The sequence below is a fragment of the Mytilus galloprovincialis genome, chromosome 14, assembly GCF_965363235.1.
Source record: "Mytilus galloprovincialis chromosome 14, xbMytGall1.hap1.1, whole genome shotgun sequence".
NCBI classification, from domain to species: domain Eukaryota; kingdom Metazoa; phylum Mollusca; class Bivalvia; order Mytilida; family Mytilidae; genus Mytilus; species Mytilus galloprovincialis.
Window position 1 is genome coordinate 5,069,410 of NC_134851.1, and position 6,811 is coordinate 5,076,220.

General features: G+C 31.8%; 1 long non-coding RNA gene across 1 annotated transcript; it reads left to right on the forward strand.

The window, feature by feature from the left end:
• The first annotated feature begins 393 nt into the window (after positions 1-393).
• LOC143059222 (uncharacterized) lies at positions 394-2,598 on the forward strand. The gene is made up of 3 exons (XR_012973436.1): positions 394-449; positions 1,490-1,636; positions 2,519-2,598. It is a non-coding gene; the product is annotated as an uncharacterized LOC143059222 (long non-coding RNA).
• The last annotated feature ends 4,213 nt before the right edge of the window (positions 2,599-6,811 follow it).

Here is a 6,811-nt window from a genome sequence, read left to right on the forward strand (position 1 = left end):
CTACATCAACAATGCATTACCGGTGACATTCTTTTTGTCTGACTATTTTTACTCTTTTTTTATGCCTGACTGTATTTACTACCGGTATTATTTACATACATTGGTCTCTTTTGCCAAAATGACCTGTTCATGATAAAAAGTATTTCTCCAGAAAATCAAATGTTTGTATTCCGGAAGATTTGTTTATATTTTTGTTAGAATTTGTTAAAAGCATTGAGACATAGCTTTGTAAATTTTTAAACTACTAGTATTTTAGATAAAAAAAATCTAGCTCCTTACAAAAAAATGATTAAAAAACAACCAGTATACGTAGCAAGCTTAAGTATATTTGTTTTTCATTATATACAATGTTCTGTTCTTTTGTTGTAAACATCACTTTTGATCGTTTTTCAAAAAATTCATCCAATACATAGGGCTCAGATTATAAATGATGCGTGAAATTTGGCCAAGTAAGTCGTTAAATAATGTAGTTATACACATGTGCTTTGTTTATACTCAATTTTTTATTTATTATTGGCATCTTATTTAGTACACACTTACTTACATTTGCATTGTACATGTACACACCGCTTTTGTTACGGATTCTTTGTTTTGTTATTAAAATAAATTAGCTCCAAACTTCAAGGATACCTGATTAATCCAATTCTTACGCTTACCCCAAGCGGACTGGCACATTGGTTCAAACAGACACATTGACATTTTACCTGCAACTAATTTAAGCTACCCAACCAAAGTTTGTTCTGGTACATCACGTTATACATTACTGAATAAAACATATGTCTACGCAATGGTCAACAGAAACACAACTTCCTAATAAAAGAAAAAAACCCTCATAAATCGAAAATAAACTGACAACGCCATGGCTTAAAATGAAAAAGATAAACAGACAAATAATAGTACACAAGAAACAACATACAAAACTAAAGACTGAGCAACACGAACCCTACCAAAACTGATATTGATACCAGATTCTCCGGAATGGTAAGCAGATCCTGTCTCATTATCTGTCCTGTCGTTCAACAAAATACATTTGTTAGTCTTGAATTTTTTTTATTATGGTTCATTAATATGTTTCTGAGTACAGTCTGACGTCATTTTTCACTGATCACATTTTTATTAGTTAAGTGGCCAGCGGAAGACCGATTTAGGGTGCAGGTTTTTTCTCGCTGTATTGTGTAAGTTACGTTGCTAACACAAAAATCCCTTATCACATACGGGCAACAGTTGTTAAAATCTCGCAAATCGATAGAGAATATACAAATTCAGTTAACAAACAGAATAGTAGAAACTCCGAAAGGTGGGAAAGCATTAAAGCGAGAAAACGACCTCTGCTAGAAAACTTGTTTTAGTATGCTTCCAGGACATATATGTTGAAGAACACAAAAGGTACATATACTTGATTTGCTCTTATGATCAATTTAAATTAAAATATTTAAACTGCTATATGTTACTAAAATGAACCTGTTCAATTAAATTTTTTTACTTATAGATCAGGTGACCTAAGGATGAATATAGCCCTTCAAACAGTTGAATACTTGTCGACTGAAGAAAATGTTTAACGTTTTGGGCGGCTTCGTGGGAATTAAGTTATGTTGATGGAATGCTTGAAAGAACAACCTTATATGGAAACTTCTCTGTAAGTATAAGGGAGACGAAATGTACAAAGGCTAAAAACAAAGACAATAGGCAACAGTACACAAACTCAATAAAGAAACTAAATACAGAGCAATATGAACCCTACTGTAGAGTGTGATCTCAGGTGATTTGGAAATTAATCAGATGTCGCTCCACATGTGTCCCGAGTCGTGTTGCTCATATAAGTGGTAAACCGGTGATAATTCTTACTCGATAGGTAAGGGGACGGGACTTTATTAAAGCTATTCCGATTGGAACACATCATGTTTCATCTGTAAAACATACATTCCATAACTGAGAACCAACTCGTGACGTCGTCTGTACAAATAAAGTAGGGGTGATTTCTACCTCACGACACGGAACTCTTGGTTAATAGGTTCCTTATGAGCAGCAATCCTGTATCAAGGAAATATGGATGGGAAATACAATCATTATCGTATTAACTGTGAGTTAGATACTCGCTGTTGGAATGTTGATGCATACAACAATGTAGAAATGAAAAGTTCAAAATTGGAAAGCTTCTCTGTAAGTGTGTTTATACAATTTCACCGTGATCAGAAAATGCAATTGCCAATGTCGAAAATGTCAAATACAAACACAAAATGTGATTTACTTTAAGTTGCACGATTTTGTTAGCTTTTTGGAAGTAGACGTTTTGTGTTTTATGTTATAAGCTGTTTAACATTTGATACATTTGAATTGTATTTTAAGCCTTATCTATTTACATTGATAGCTAATCTGCAGATTGTTTGTTCACTAATGTCTACCTCAAATTTGTCTCTTGTTATAATATTAATCGTGCCGTATAGATATATAATAATACATGCATTGGTTGATTTATCAATTTGAAAATTTCATTTTTGGTTCATTTTATATATTAAAGAAATCCATGAAAGCAACGTATACAATTCCTTTCAATAAGCTTGGAATGGACAACTCCGAATCAAGTCATTTAGAAATGTAATTTGTTCATGTTGTTCTTACTTTGTGATAAGCTGTAATATAATACCTTACTCAGAACCAAATATATATAAGAAAAGTTTGTTATTTTGTTAAAAGCCCATTTTTTTAAAAAGGCTTTTCCGTTTTGGTTTTGACTTGGAGTTCGGTATTTATGCTATTTGGCTTTTTTATATTTATCAAAATATAATTTTTTCATGAAATCATTAACAACCCAATCAAATCAGAAACAAATGCAAATTGTACAACTTAAATTGTCTTGAGCGGAACTCGTGCCAAGCTTAAACTTGAAATAACTGAAGCAGGTAACTTCTAGGTATATTGAAAAATTAATTGCACTTTAATTCTTCAAAATAAATCTCCTTATAAAGACTTATGATTAAAATTTCACATAACAGTCTTGAATAAAAATTTTTGGTCACGTTAACTTGAGTTTTTGCATTTTTTTAGTACAAAATTTGCATTGCTGTGAAATTTAAATATTCTACCTGCCTAAAAAATAGAATCATCATCTGATTACATTGATATATGTCAAAATTTTCCAAAAAAGGTAAATAACATTAACCACTCAGAATGCTAAATGTTTAAGAGGAATTATTAAACCTCTGGTCCACTGATCATCAGATTCAATAGACGTAACATAAAAGTATTTAAATCGTTTTGTATAAACAAAACATAAGCATACAATAATAAAATGAGTTAAGCTGTGAAAGAGATGGACGATACCGAACGAATACAAATAAGACAGAAATTGACGACTGCATGACTTACAAATCTCTACAACAGAAAACTACAGACGATATCACTTGAGACGAACAAGGAAACGGAGCTGACCTGAGTTGCTACTTCAGTGCACGAAATTCCTGCTTAACATTAGGCATCGACAATTGCTGATGCAAGTTAAAATCCAATAAGTAACGATACAAATATGATAAACAAAGATTATCTTCAAATCAACATTGAGTAACAATACAAATATAAGTGTTCGTTCTGACATTGTTTGATACATTTCAGATTCTTGATAAGAACTGTTGTTGCACATGCATGCAAATATGGTCATGATGTTTGCATTAAAAATGCTAGGAAGCTTTTTAAAGAGCTAACGGAAACAGCAGATGAACTAATCCGTGAGTTAAAAAAATATGTAAATTGTATGAAAACCCAGTGGCCATAGGGTGTTTTCTGCCTTTTTATCTTGTCCCCATTTCGATTCTTAATTTTATAATACACAAGTTTATGATTTGTTGTTAAAAATGTAGCCTTGAATTTTGTCAAATGTACTCCCAAAAGGTTAACATCATTCAGACAGTTAATCGTATCATTTAAAATGTTGAAACATCTCAGACTGTTAGGAATTGCAGCTTCAGACTTCATCGTTTCAATGTTACTTTACATGTGAAGCATGCAGCACTCTCTTTGTCAGCGAAGATGATTTCACTCCATTTGATAACAATCGATTCCCCAAGTTTCATTTTCTATTTATATTCTGTAGTTAGTCACCACTTCGGTGTTATTTCAAGTATATCTTCTTTATAGTCATTTTTATAAATTAACCGTTTGAAAAAGTATGAATTATTCTAAATAATAAGGATGTTCGTATGCCAGGCTGAAAACATTAGGCGTATTACGCACAACTTTTTGGAACTTTTGGTCCTTAATGCTCTTCAACTTTGTACTTGTTTTGGAGTTCAAATTTTTATGTGAGCGTCACTGTTTAGTCTTGTGTAGATGAAACGCGCGTCGGCGTATTCAATTTTAAACATGGTACCTTTTATCCCGTCAGTATGATATTGTTCTATTATATGTCATTATGATATATTTTTATTATGAATTACTATATACGTTGAACCACAAACGTCAAAATCATTCAATCGCGTAGTGGAATTAACTATTTGGGGATTCTTATAAATTCTATATATTACTTTTGGACTAGTTTAAATCTCGGTTTATTTCTGAAATTTATTCTTACATATTTTTATATTTTTTAACCCTGTATGCTAACATTGCCTATGTAAAATTTTAAAATCGTTTGTATGCACATTGAACGACAAATTTATGTGACGTATAAAATTTTCTGACGTCAGACACTTAAATCAATGAATGTGTTCGTAGATAGCAGATGTTTTTGTGTTCTGTTAAATTGTTATACGATGATGACTGATGTACCCATATTTTGACTATTTATTTATTGTGTCTGTTTATTTAACGCATCAATGTAAATATAACGGAATTTGATGAGACTGTCATTAAAGTGAGAGGGTTAGCGCTATAGAACCAGGTTTAATCCACCATGTTCTACATTTGAAAATGCCTGTACCAAGTTAGGAATATGACAGTTCTTGTCAATTCTTTTTTGATACGTTTTGTTATTTGATTTTGCTATGTGATTATTGACTTTCCGAATTGATTTTCCTCTAAGTTCAGTATTTTTGTGATTTTACTTTTTGTTAGCTATTATTCGTGTGTTTCTCTGTCCTCTATGTTCTCCCATTTATTTGTATTGTTGTACTGTCATGTAATGTTGTCATTTTAATGTTATTTTAACATTGCAATACAAACGGGAGGTTTGGCTAGCCACAAAAACAGGTTCAACCCATCATTTTTTCTAAAAAATGTCATGTACCAAGTCAGGAAAATGGCAATTGTTATCGTATAGTTTGTTTCTGTATATGTTGCATTGTCGTTTGTTTTCTGTTCCCTTCAGTGTTTCTGTTGTTTCGTTGTCGAAATGTACTGTATTGTATTGTTTATTTGTGTAATTCTCTGTCCTGAATGTTCTTGCATGTATTTGTTCTGTATTCCTGTCATGGTATGGTGTAATTTTAGTGTTATATTTAACATTGTCATTATAGTCTGAGGTTTGACTAGCCACACAAGCAGGTTCAACCGTAATTTTTTTCTTTAAATGTCCTGTACCAAGGCAGGAAAATGGCCATTGTTATATTATAGTTCGTTTCTGTGTGTGTTACATTTGTATGTTTTGTTTCTGTTGTGTCGTAGTTTTTCTCTTATATTTGATGTGTTTCCCTCAGTTTTAGTGTGTTTTCCGGCTTTGTCTTTTTCTCAATCGATTTATGAATTTCGAACAGCGGTATACTACTGTTGCCTTTATTTGATTTGTCACTTCCTAATCGCTTTACCAGATTGTTACAACAGTAAACTACTATCGTTTCAATTAAAATATCCAAACAGATAAAAGACCATAAAATAACTGGACATTTTTGAAGAGTTAATCTCAAAATGTATGTGTATATTTAAGCTGGTCTATTAAAAGCAAAGCGGTTAAACCCCGTTCTGTCACCTTAAGTAAACCAAGTAAGTAATATCGACCATTTCTATCATCATTCATACATGCATTATGAATAAATTGTGATTTTTTTCAGAATTGATGTTAATCTGCGATCGACTGTGTACTGTATAGCAATACAATACGGGGGTGTAGAGGAATGGGATTTTGCATATAAAAAATATAAGACATCTGATGTTGCTACAGAAAAGGCGGCTTTGTTGATTTCGTTATCCTGCAGCAGGGATGTTTGGGTTTTAAGCAGGTGTGTTTCTAATATGATTGATAGCTTTATTTGACACTTTTTGTAACAAAAACATTTGTTTTAGTGCGGTCTACTTTTGAATATATAAATGTATTATATTTAACGACATGTAGTTCTCAATAAAAACAATCATGTATAAACCTTAATGCGACCATAAAATATCAACAATAAAAAATCATTCTATAGTAAATGCACTCTACTTCTCTCCGTATAAAAAGACACATACAGACTTGCCGCCAAAAAATAGCATTTGTTTTGAACAGGAACATTTCTGGACCAAGTCAGGAATATTACAGTGTTTTATCAATCGTTTGATATGTTTGAGTTTTTTATTTTGATATTTGATAGGGGACTTTCCGTTTGCTGTTTGATTTTGTTTGTACTTTTCTATGTTTATATGGTTTAAGATTCCTTGGATATACATAAACGCCAGAGGAGATTCGAAAGCAGGATGCAGTTTTCATCATTGTTTATATATCAAGAAATGCTATTGGTAGATCTTTAGTATGGGATTTTTTCCGGGAAAACTGGGATGTAATTTTTAAACAGTAAGTATTGGAATAGTTGGTATCAGACCTTTTTCACATATTAACGTGAATTGTACAAAACACAGTTATTGAAATTACATTTTTTGTATTGTTTTTATAGTTGCAATAGTATTAAAA